The sequence below is a fragment of the Rhinatrema bivittatum genome, chromosome 3, assembly GCF_901001135.1.
Source record: "Rhinatrema bivittatum chromosome 3, aRhiBiv1.1, whole genome shotgun sequence".
In the NCBI taxonomy this organism is placed as follows: Eukaryota; Metazoa; Chordata; class Amphibia; order Gymnophiona; family Rhinatrematidae; genus Rhinatrema; species Rhinatrema bivittatum.
Genome location: NC_042617.1, coordinates 403,551,498 through 403,564,277, shown reverse-complemented (window position 1 = coordinate 403,564,277; position 12,780 = coordinate 403,551,498).

The following is a 12,780-nucleotide window of genomic DNA, read 5'->3' as shown; positions in this document are numbered from 1 at the left end:
AGAGAAAGACAGACAGAAAGAGTGACAAGCAAGACAGCAGTAGAAACCCTTTCACAAATGATTTAACTGATAATTAGGCATTATATAGGGTTTACACTTCTTCACATTTCCAATTGTGAAAACAATAACTGGCTTACTCAATTGTCAAAATACTTCTATGATTGGCCTATTATTATAAACAATTAATACAATGGCTGTATGTAAATTTTGTCTTACTCTGCATGTAAATTAAGAACATAAGAACATAAGAAATTGCCATGCTGGGTCAGACCAAGGTCCATCAAGCCCAGCATGCTGTTTCCAACAGAGGCCAAACCAGGCCATAAGAACCTCGCAAGTACCCAAACACCAAGAAGATCTCATGCTACTGATGCCAGTAATAGCGGAGGCCATTTCCTAAGTCAACTTGATTAATAGCAGGTAATGGATTTCTCCTCCAAGAACCTATCCAAACCTTTTTTAAACCCAGCTACACTAACTGCCCTAACACATCCTCTGGTATCAAATTCCAGAGCTTAATTGTGCTTTGAGTGAAAAATAATTTTCTCTGATTAGTCTTAAATGTGCTACTTGCTATCTTCATGGACTGCCCCCTTGTCCTTCTATTATCCGAAAGTGTAAATAACTCATTCACATCTACTCATTCAAGACCTCTCATGATCTTAAAGACCTCTATCATATCTCCCCTCAGCCATCTCTTCTCCAAGCTGAACACTCTAACCTCTACAGCCTTTCCTCATAGGGGAGCTGTTCCATCCCCCTTTGTATGGAAATGTTATCTATGGGCCTACTCTAAGCTAAAGGTCCAGAGTGACTTTGATGTGTTTCTAAACATAATTCTATATTACTGTGGCCTAGTCACTTTTCAGCTCGCACAGCATTTTTAACATCTCCCATCTGCAGAGTCTGCCTATATAGCAAAAGCAAAGCACAAAACAGAAGCATGAATGCTATAGAATACGTATTAGTAATTTTAAAGCTATTTATGATCAAAAACAAATTAGGAGAACAAGAATAATAGCTTCTTGTTGCACAGCCTCTTCACTACTCTTTACCAACAAGTCATGTTTGCCATTCGGCCCTGGGCACCCACATCAATGTCATCTCTCCACTTAGGATAATGTTGAGCCACTGGTTCTTTCTCAGTGAAAGGCACTCCTCCTCTGGATTTTAAAGGTAAATCTAAGTCTCTATGTAATAAAGCACTCAGTAAAAACATAAAGTAAACCAAACCATGAGAGGGTAAAATAACCTCTCATTTCTAGGAAAGAAATGTTTCCAAAACCTGGCCTTTTACAAAGTAAAAGCTCTCTGTCTACTCTCTGGATCCAGTTCTCACTCCTAGAGATCCCAGAAGCCTTTTTCCTAAAAAATAAACAAGTCTTGTGGGGGTCAGGAGGCCCCCCCAAGCTGGCCAAAAGTCCCTGGGGGTCCAGCGGGGGTCCGGGAGCGATCTCCTACGCTCCTGACGTCGGGGGACAAAAAAAAAAAATGGCGCCGGCACTACCTTTGCCCTGTCATATGACAGGTCAAAGGTAGCGCCGGTGCCATTTCTACAACGTACCGGAGGCCCGAGAGTAAAAGATCACACTGGGACCCTTCCTCTGGACCCCAGGTAATTTAAGGCATTTTGGCGGGGTTCGGGAGGGTGGGGGATTTATTTTAAAGGGTCGGGGTGGGTTTTAGGGTTGTTTTAGTGTGCCGGTTTTCCCGACCTCCCCCTTCCCCTCCCCCTTTCCCCGATTTACGATTTTTTGATGATAAATCGGGGGAATTGTTATTGTATCGCGGCTCTAACGATTTTTGATGATTTAAAATATATCGGACGATATTTTAAATCGTCAAAAAACGATTCACATCCCTATTATCCAAAACTTTTTTGAACCGAGCTATACTAACTGCACTAATCACATCCTCTGGCAACAAATTCCAGAGCTTTATTGTGCATTGAGTGAAAAAGAATTTTCTCCGATTAGTCGTAAATGTGCTACTTGCTAACTTCATGGAATGTCCCTTAGTCCTTCTATTATTTGAAAATGTAAATAACCAATTTACATCTACTCATTCAAGACCTATCATGATCTTAAAGACCTCTATCATATCCCCCTCAGCCGTCTCTTCTCCAAGCTGAACAGCCCTAACCTCTTCAGCCTTTCCTCATAGGGAAGCTGTTCCATCCCCTTTATCATTTTGGTTGCCCTTCTCTGTACCTTCTCCATCGCAACTATATCTTTTTTGAGATGTGGCAACCAGAATTGTACATAGTATTCAAGGTGCGGTCTCACCATGGAGTGATAAGGAGGCATTTTGACATTTTCCATTTTATTAACCATTCCCTTCCTAATAATTCCTAACATTCTGCTTGCTTTTTTGACTGCTGCAGCACACTGAGCCGACGATTTTAAAGTATTTTCCATTATGATGCCTAGATCTTTTTCCTGGGTGGTAGCTCCTAATATGGAACCTAATATCATGTAACTACAGCAAGGGTTATTTTTCCCTCTATGCAACACCTTGCACTTGTCCACATTAAATTTAATCTGCCATTTGGATGCCCAATCTTCCAGTCTTGCAAGGTCCACCTGTAATGTATCGCAATCCACTTGTGACTTAACTACTCTGAATAATTTTGTATCATCCGCAAATTTGTTAACCTCACTTGTCGTATTCCTTTCCAGATCATTGATATATATATATATATATATATATATATATATATATATATATATATATATATATATATTGAAAAGCACCGGTCCAAGTACACATCCCTGAGGCACTCCACTGTTTACCCTTTTCCACTGAGAAAATTGACCATTTAATCCTACTCTTTGTTTCCTGACTTTTAACCAGTTTGTAATCCACGAAAGGACATCGCCTCCTATTCCTTGACTTTTTAGTTTTCTTAGAAGCCTCTCATGAGGGACTTTGTCAAACGCCTTCTGAAAATCCAAATACACTATACCTACCTATTCACCTTTATCCACATGTTTATTAACCCCCTTCAAAAAATGAAACAGATTTGTTAGGCAAGACTTCCCTTGGGTAAATCCATGTTGACTGTGTTCCATTAAACCATGTCTTTCTATATGCTCTATGGTTTAGATCTTGAGAATAAGTTTCCACTATTTTTCCCGGCACTGAAGTCAGGCTCACTGGTCTATAGGTACCCTGATCACCCCTGGTGCTTTTTTTAAATATTGGGGTTACATTGGCCACCCTCCAGTCTTCAGGTACAATGGATGATTTTAATGATAGGTTACAAATTTTAACTAATTGATCAGAAATTTCATTTTTTAGTTCCTTCACTACCCTAGGATGCATACCATGTGGTCCAGGTGATTTGCTACTCTTTAGTTTGTCAATCTGGCCTACTACATCTTCCAGGTTCATAGTGATTTCATTCAGTTTGTCTGACTCATTACCCTTGTAAGCCATCTCCTGAACTGGTATCTCCCCAACATCCTCATTAGTAAACACGGAAGCAAATAATTCATTTATACTTTCTGCAATGGCCTTATCTTCCCTAAGAGCCACTTTAACCCCTAAGTCATCTAAAAGTTCAACGTACTCCCTCACAGGTTTCTTGCTTCGGATATATTTTAAAAAGTTTTTTATTATGAGTTTTTGCCTCTATGGCCAACTTCATTCAAATTCTCTCTTCGCCTGTCTTATCAATGTTTTACACTTAAATAATGCTTATGTTTTATCCTATTTTCTTCAGATGGATCTTTCTTCCAATTTTTGAAGGATTTTTTTTGGCTAAAATAGCCTCTTTCACCTCACCTTTTAACAAATCATCAATTAAGTTGACCATGAACCCATAAAACCTTTTATCATTCTGTTTTGGGGAGGGGGTTTGTTGTTGTACAGTAGGGATGTGAATTCATTTACAACAAATGTGACATCCGCAACAAATAGGTCCTTATTCATTTCATTTGTGGGACCGCAAAACAAATGACGATCCCCCATGAATGAAACATATCATATTAGTTTCATTCGTTTGGTTCACAGTGCTTTATCAGCCTTTTGCAATAGGAGTAGGTCATGTGGAAGTATCCATAGCAACCAGCCCTTTCTTGTGAGTCATAAGTGACCTCACAGCCCTTTCATAGAGTGGGTTGGACAGGTTGGCAAGGAGACCAGAATGCCAACATACCAAGCAAAGCATTTTTCTAATTCAGCCAATTGCTGCTCTGTGGACCTAGTGATGCTGATCCTGGTGTTTTTTCTACCTTGAGCAAGTGTACCACAGTGCACTTTTTTCTTAGGTTCTATCCGAGAAGATTGTTTGCTGGATTGAGCTCTCTCAATCTGAGCTATTCAATTGCTGAAAATCTGAGCTAGTCAATTTCTGAAAAATATTTTTGTCCATTTTTGCTGCTGTGCAGGCCGCCAGGCTTTTTTTTACTGCACTTTTTTTTTACTGCACTCAGACTATCTCTCTGTCTCACCCACTTAGAGAAAAGGAGTGACAAGCTGCCAGCAGTGGCATTTTGCTGCTGATCTTACCCCCCTGGGGTAGGTTGCAGGCAGGATTTGGGTGATGTGGGTGGGAGATAGTGGGAGAGTTGCAGTGGCTGTCTGGGCATTGGACAACTACAAGCAGCATCACAGTGAGTGTACAGAGAGGAGTACTGTAGGAATTTGGCTTGCAGACTCACAGCAGGAGTAGTCAGGCAGAGGCTTCCAGTGTTTTATCTGGAGTTTCAGTTTTTGTGTATATAGAGCAGTCTCAGTTGTAGTGTACAGCAAGACACTGCACTGTGTGCCTGTGTGTGTGTGTAGTTTTCCATACTCACATATATTGGTTCAGTGGTGTTCAGTGCATTACAACAAATAAAGAAATAATCCTTTGAATCCGAATCCCCAGTAGGCAGTGACATTAAAATTCATGATGTCAGGGACAGGTAAAGGGAAAGGTAAAGGGAAAAATGTTATTGGTACTGGCAGAGGTGGCACTTCAAGAGGGAGTCCTCCATTAAAGTTAGAAAGGGACCTGTTCCAATCCAAAATCTCTGGAGGGACAGGCAGATCCATCCGGAAAAAAACTTAAATTTAAAGATGATGCACCGCCATCACCTTTTTCTGCACCTGTTGTTTTGGAGGTGAAGGAAGGGGAGGCTGAGCCATCAAAGGCAGTTGGGGCAGTGGAGAAAGCAAAAGAGCGAGACTCAAAAGTAGCAGTGTGACAGCATACTTCTCTAGCTAGCGCTGACGATGTAGCTCAGTCACTGTTTGCTTCTGATTCCGATGAAGAATCATCTTGTATGGGATTCCCTTCATCAGAAATGGAAGAAATAATAGCTGAAGTTGGTTTAGGAGGATTAGTTTGTTCCTTCTTGGCCTCCACTTCAGTGCTGGAGGAGAGAGACGAAACTGGTGATGATGATGATGAGGAAGAGCAGTCAGCACAGGCAGAGAGTGTGACTGATGCCCCTGGCATTGTTTCTCAGGGTCCACCCACTACTTCAACTCCAGTGTTAGCATCCACCCCAAAGGCTATAAAGAAGGGATCACGAAAGAAATCTGTGATCTGGAGCCACTTTAAAGTGAGGGAGGACCCGAGTTTTGCTCGGTGTAATTACTGTGCCAGCGATATTAGCAGAGGCAAGCAAGTGGGCCATCTAACCAATTCTGGAATGATGCATCATATGGGGATGAGGGCAGTACCAGTCAGGGGAACCCTTTTTCCAGGAAGTGTGGTATATGTGGTAGGGATGTGCTATATATGAAAATATATGTACAATTTGGTACTTGTGTTGATATTTTAATATTGTATTTATGTGATAAATAATACAAATTTAAATTGATATAAATATTGAAAATGCTATGATACCTTTATTGTTTGGTTATTAGTTATTTGGGTTTAAGGAACCTTTCTTTATTTACCTTCAGTAATTCCATTTCCTCCTGCTGCTAATTTCACTAATTTCTTTGCTAAAGTCTGGTTGAAAAATATACTATTTGAGTAAATAAAATATACTCTGAACTTCCAGATATGAACCAAAAGTCTCTGATCAACTGCACACTGACAAAGTGAAGCTCTAATTTTACAAATAAATGGCTTTTCCACTAGAAGTGTTGCACTGACGATGGAATGGAGCGCAACTGGGAGCTCTCCAGCATGGGACAAGGAGAGTAATTGCCTTGTTGTGTGGATGGTCCAAGTCTGAGAGTCAGGAACCTCGAATCCTCCACTGACCTGCATGCCCATGAGACGACCAACGCAATGGTGGTCTCTGAGTGGTCCTCCAATTACTCCAAGCCCTTTTGGACCTGCCATAGGGTGAAGCAGAGGCAGCAGGTCAGACAGAATTCACAGTGGAAGAAGGCCAAAGGCACTGGAGCTTGGAATGAAGACAGACGTAGCTTGAGATGAAGACAGGAAACAGAGAGGGATGAGCAAAACCCTCAGGCACCCTACACAGCACATGGAGCTGGTCGTGGACTGCACTGTCCTCTATGTGCCCAATACAGCTGGGTGGCTGGTCACGGACCTCATGGGGCGCAGAAGGCTCAGGAAGCCTCATAGCGCAGGATTGCAGTATCCCTTCAGATCCTCCGGAGTTGGGACTGGAAAGACGAAGATAAAAACTTGGAACTTGGAAGCTTGGATTAAAAGCAAGGAATCTCCGGAGGCACAGGTTCTACAGGACCTGGAGCATTAGGACCAGATACATAAGGCTGGGGATCACACAGAACTTGGAACATGACGGAACTTCAGGAATGTCATGGAACATCAGGAATATCAGGTACATCATTGGAATGTCATGGAACATCAGGAACATCATTGTAACATCACAGAACATCATTGGAACATCAGGAACATCACAATTCATCAAGACCGACAAGAGATGCATACAAAGGATCGCTACAGGTACCACCGTCCAAATCTACCAGACACTGCACACTAAGAGACCGGGCTTTCTCTACAGCCATTCCACCGTTATGGAACTCCATCCCCTCAAATCTCAGAACAGAACCATGCATCTCAACCTTCAAAAAAAGACTAAAGACCTGGATATTCATACAAGCTTTCCCAGACACCAACATGGTCAACTAATCTCCAACTACACCTTGATTAACCATATCTTGATTAACCATATCTTCTATCGTTTACCTGTGTGAATTAATCCTGTCCTTTCTCTTCCTTCTCAGCCAAGTTCTTATCACCCTGTTATATGTAACTGCCTTTTCAGCACCATTGTTATAGTTATGTTTACTATGCACCCCTGTTTTATGTGAACCAGCATGATGTGACTGCTGTCTCGAATGCCGGTATATAAAAATTTGAAATAAAAAAATATAAAAAAAAAATGGAACATCTAGGAACATCATTGGAACATCAGGAACATCATTGAAACATCACAGAATATCAGGAACATCATTAGAACATCAGAATAGTGACCAGGAAGCTACACGAAGATCCATGGATAAAGAGCAGAAATACCTGGGTAGGAGCTGGAGACAAGGAGTCCTTGGGAGGATTTAGCCCCATGTCGAAGCGAGGACTGAATGACCAGGCAGCCTATTTATAGGCAGAAGAAGGCAACTCCCTGGGAGGAGCTTGCAGTTGGGGCAGAACAGCTGCAGGTCCTTTAAATCCCAGTAGAAGCTGTGGACCCGCACCCTAGGAAGGAAGGGGCAGGACCCTGAACAGCGGTCATGCTGCTGCTGTAGCAGGAGCTGGAACTGGGCCTCAGGGCAGGCCCAATGACGTTGGCGGCATCCTGCCGTGAAGCGGAGGCTGAGGTAAGCAGCTTCCTGCAGCGGGAACGAGGACCCCTCCACAGAGGGGGCCAGGAATGTTGGTGGCCTCCTGCCACAATGGGAAGTCCCGTGCCGGCTCCAGCTATTCCGGAAAGATGGCAGCCGGGCTACAAGGACCCACGGCATCGGCGGCTCCCACCAAGGAAGTAGGGAGGCGGCCAGCCAGCAGCGGCCCCAGGCCACATGGAAATGGCAGCGGCTCCTGCCGGGGAGGTAAGCGCCTCCCGTGGCTCCGGCCGCAGAAGGAGCGCAACAAGAAGAATACTATTAGTGGTAATAAAGTCTTTAAGTGAGTGGAAATAATTGATTTTTGGCTGCACTAGTATATGTATAGTGAAAAATGTAGAGATATAGGAGCTTCAGTTGGCTCCTATGAGAAAGGTGTGAATTAAAGCATTGGTATTTGAAAAGTAGTCAAAATTGGATTTACGTATTGTTGGTTTGATTGCAGGTAGAACTGTGCGACTTGGACCATGTATAAGAATCAGGCAGTGAGTTACAGATGATTAAAACAGTTTTTTGATGAAAAGAAAATAAGAACAGAACACGGGGGTAAACAGTCGTCTGATGAAAAGAAAATAAGAACAGATCACGGGGGTGAGATTCGAAGGAGGGATAACATACTGAATCTCCCTGAGGAAGCCTTGTAGGACAAGGCGAAACCAGGCTCTTGTAGGAGGAAATAGATTTGTGTTCTAGTCATATATAATACATTGTATTTTGAGATAAACATAGTTTTTATCATGTTTAATAGGGGGATGGTAATATGATGGGTAATGTGTGTATGAGGTGTGGTATGAATGAGAGTCAAGCATGAGTGGGGATTTTTTATGGGTACTATATTTATAAATATTGGAGATAATATTTCCTTAATGTATTTAATATTGTATGTAAATGAGGTATATAAGGTCCGGCCACAATAAAAAAAATTGTAGATGTAAAGCATGTTATGAATAAAAAACAATTAGGAAAATTTGTTCATTTGACCTCTGATTTATGTGATATCATTCTATGTATTCTCAGAGGATATGCATGTATATATACACCCTAGAGTTAAAACACATCTAGGGCTTTATTTAATTTTCAAGTAGCCCTCTTATTGAAAGCTTATGTCATAATTGCATTCAGTGCCAAAGACAGAGAAAAGGGACATTTTTTGGTCAAAGGTGATATATCTTCACAATGTTACAGGCCAATGGTTTCTACTAGGTGCACTATGACCTTCACATAGCTAGACAACCGATTGGTCCCCAGTAGTGTGAAGATATAGCTACTAGAGATGTGAATCGTGTCCTCGATCGTCTTAACGATCGATTTCGGCTGGGAGGGGGAGGGAATCGTATTGTTGCCGTTTGGGTGTGTAAACTATCATGAAAAATCGTTAAAATCGTGAGCCGGCACACTAAACCCCCCTAAAACCCACCCCGACCCTTTAAATTAAATCCCCCACCCTCCCGAACCCCCCCCAAATGCTTTAAATTACCTGGGGATCTGGCGGTGGTCCAGAACGGCGGCGGTCCGGAACGGCCCCCTCAATAGAATCGAGTTGTCTTCAGCCGGCGCCATTTTTCAAAATGGCCGCCGCAAAATGGCGGCGGCCATAGACAAAAACGATTCGACGGAGGAGGTCGTTCCGGACCCCCGCTGGACTTTTGGCAAGTCTTGTGGGGGTCAGGAGGCCCCCCCCAAGCTGGCCAAAAGTTTCCTGGGAGTCCAGTGGGGTTCCGGGAGCGATTTCTCGCCGCGAATCGTTTTCGTACGGAAAATGGCGCCGGCAGGAGATCGACTGCAGGAGGTCGTTCAGCGGGGGTTCTGGACCGCCGCTGAACGACCTCCTGCACTCGATCTCCTGCCGGTGCCATTTTCCGTACGAAAACGATTCGCAGCGAGAAATCGCTCCCGGAACCCCGCTGGACTCCCAGGAAACTTTTGGCCAGCTTGGGGGAGCCTCCTGACCCCCACAAGACTTGCCAAAAGTCCAGCAGGGGTCCGGAACGACCTCCTCCGTCGAATCGTTTTTGTCTATGGCCGCCGCCATTTTGCGGCGGCCATTTTGAAAATGGCGCCGGCTGAAGACAACACGATTCTATTGAGGGGGCCGTTCCAGACCGCCGCCGTTCTGGACCACCGCCGGATCCCCAGGTAATTTAAAGCATTGGGGGGGGTTCGGGAGGGTGGGGGATTTAATTTAAAGGGTCGGGGGTGGGTTTTAGGGGGTTTTAGTGTGCCGGTTTTCCTGCCCTCCCCCTTCCCCCGATTTACGATTTTTTAACGATAAATCGGGGGAATTGGTATTGTATCGTGGCCCTAACGATTTTTTGACGATTTAAAATATATCGGACGATATTTTAAATCGTCAAAAAACGATTCACATCCCTAATAGCTACTGCACCTCTAGGCAAACATTTTTATACCTAATCCACTGGGCTGTGAATATAGGTGAACACAAGCTAGCTAGTATCCATCTCAAATACATGCCCATGTTCCCACAGATAGCTAAGAGTATACTCTCTGGAGAAAGCAAATGGAGTAAGTACTGAAACTCCAAAGTAAGGAGCTTCCTGTTTAGCTCTTGCTGTCTTCCTTGGGACCATACAATCAGCTTGTGTTTGTATGCTATACACCATATGGTGTTGCCTACCAGAAAAATGTCTACTTGGAAAAGATAAAGGCACTGTAGCATGCAAGGTCATGTGGATCTAAAACATTTCACCTAGTGAATCTTTAAGAGAAAAAACAAACAATAAAAACAGACAAGCAAAAAGTGTTCTTTCAATCCTGTGACCACTTTATTGCACAACAAATGTCAACAAATTGAAAGCAAATCAACATCTTTGGTAATCACATTCTGCAAGGACAAGGTATGTAATTGCACATGGTATTGTAATTGAAATGAACAGACCTCTACATACATTGTTACAAAAGGCAACATTACATATACGATTTTAGCATCTTATCCTTTTGCACAATCATGATTACAGCAAAGAACATTGAAAGCAGAAATGGAACCCAAATAGCTACAGTACAGCTCTAATATCAGAGCTGATAGCAGCATAGCTATGTGATTTAAATCAAAATGCCCCTAGACAATCCATGTTGAAAGAGTGCACTCAAGGGGACAGCCTAAGGGCCATGGCAGCAGAGTTCAAGTGAAAGCCCCAGACAGTCCATGTTGAAAGAACAAACTCAAGAAGACAGCCTAAGGGCCAAGGCAGCAAAGGTTAAGAGGCAGTCAGGAGGGCCAAGACTGGAGAGAGAAGCATGGAGGCCAAGGACCAGGAGTGGAGAATGCAGCATGGAGGCAGGCGCCCCAGGAGAAGATCCCGTAGCATAGAGGAAGAAGCCCCAGGAGAATAAACTGCAGAATGAAGGCTGGAGACTCAGGAGAAGACACAGAAGCATGGAGGCAGCAGCAGAATGAGATGAAATGACACAGTAGCATGAAGTCAGTAGCTGGATGAGATGAGATGAAATGAGATGACAAAGCAACATGGAGGCAGGAGCAGGATGAGATGAGATTAGACACCAGCATCAGGAGCAGGAGAAGATACATGCTAAGAAGAGACAGCAGCTGAACCATGACTAGAGATGGCATCAAGGAGGCTGGAGTACGGGCAAAACATTGAGCATATTAGAAGTAGAAAGGAGGACAACACTGACAGACCGTAGACCATCCATATCATCTAGCCGGCACAGGAACTCTGTAGTCAGGATAGACCAGGCAGGCTTCTTCCATCTAGCCAGCACGAGAACTCTATAGTCATGACAGGCTCAGCAGGCTTCTTCCATCTAGCTGGCACAGGAACAATGAAGTCAGGACAGACCCAGCAGAATTATTTTATTTAGCTGGCACATGAACTCTATCCACCATGCCTCACCACTCCTCCTCCACCTCACTGGAATGCTATCCAGAGTCTTGGCCAGCCTTGTTTGACAAGTATTGTTCTTAGGCATTACAGGGTAGCATTTCCAAACCGTCATGACCCTTTGCCACACAGAGGCTTGACACTTGGAGGTGGCATGTCTTTGGGAGGGCCTACCCCTGAGTCATCTCTCAGGCCAGGGACTGCTACATGGTGTAGAGTCTTGGAATGCTGGGGAAGTCACAGGTGGAGGGTCCAGCATTCATTGGAGAATCTGGGTCAGGACACTGATGAGGCTATTTATTAACATAGCAACTGTGGTGAGAGCTTGTGTGTTGGCTGCCATCTGGTCATGTAAGGCCTGGGTCTGCTCATTCAAAGCCCTCCTAACTCTGCACACATGTGGTGGAAGTGGACACCATGGCTCCTTTCCAGCTGCTAATGCATTGAGGCCTCTGTCAGTGCCAGTGCTGGAGCCAGAGTCAGTGCAGTTTCTGTGCTCGTCATGGCCGGAGAGTAGGTTTGGGCTTCCAAAAGTTGCATGAGATGGCTGGTGGGCTGCTCTGGCTCTGAACCTGCTTCCTTATGCTGGCCATGTGGTGTGCTGGGGCAAGGTTGTGCTGACTCACTCAACTGTGTGCCACTGCAGACTAGGTTCCTCCATGAAGCTCAAAAGGTTTAAGCTCACATTCATTGGGCCTGCTGAGCTAAAGGCTTTCAAAATATTTCTGTGCTGAGGAGGCTGCTTCTTCTACTCCTCTTCCTCTTCCTTGCTGAACTGTGTCTGTGCATCCATATGGAAGGTAACATGGAAAAGTGCTGCTGTGTGGCTGGTCCCTTAGTCTTCTCTACTGATCCCTGAGGCTTGACGGCTGGGACCAGCCTAGTCCTGGGAAAGCTGTGGAAACAAAAGAAGAAATAAGTACCAAAGCCAAGAGTTACACACATGGACCATTTGGCATGAGATGTTCACTTTGCATGTCAATCATTGTGAGCATCTTATGCCAAATGATATGCAAATCTGTACCTGCTTTGCCATTTACAAGTGAGGTGGTTAGTGCAGCTGGTTAGTACAGAAGAAGTGGTTAGTGCAGTTAGTGTAGTTGGGTTCAAAAAAGATTTTGATAAGTTCTTGGAGCAGAAA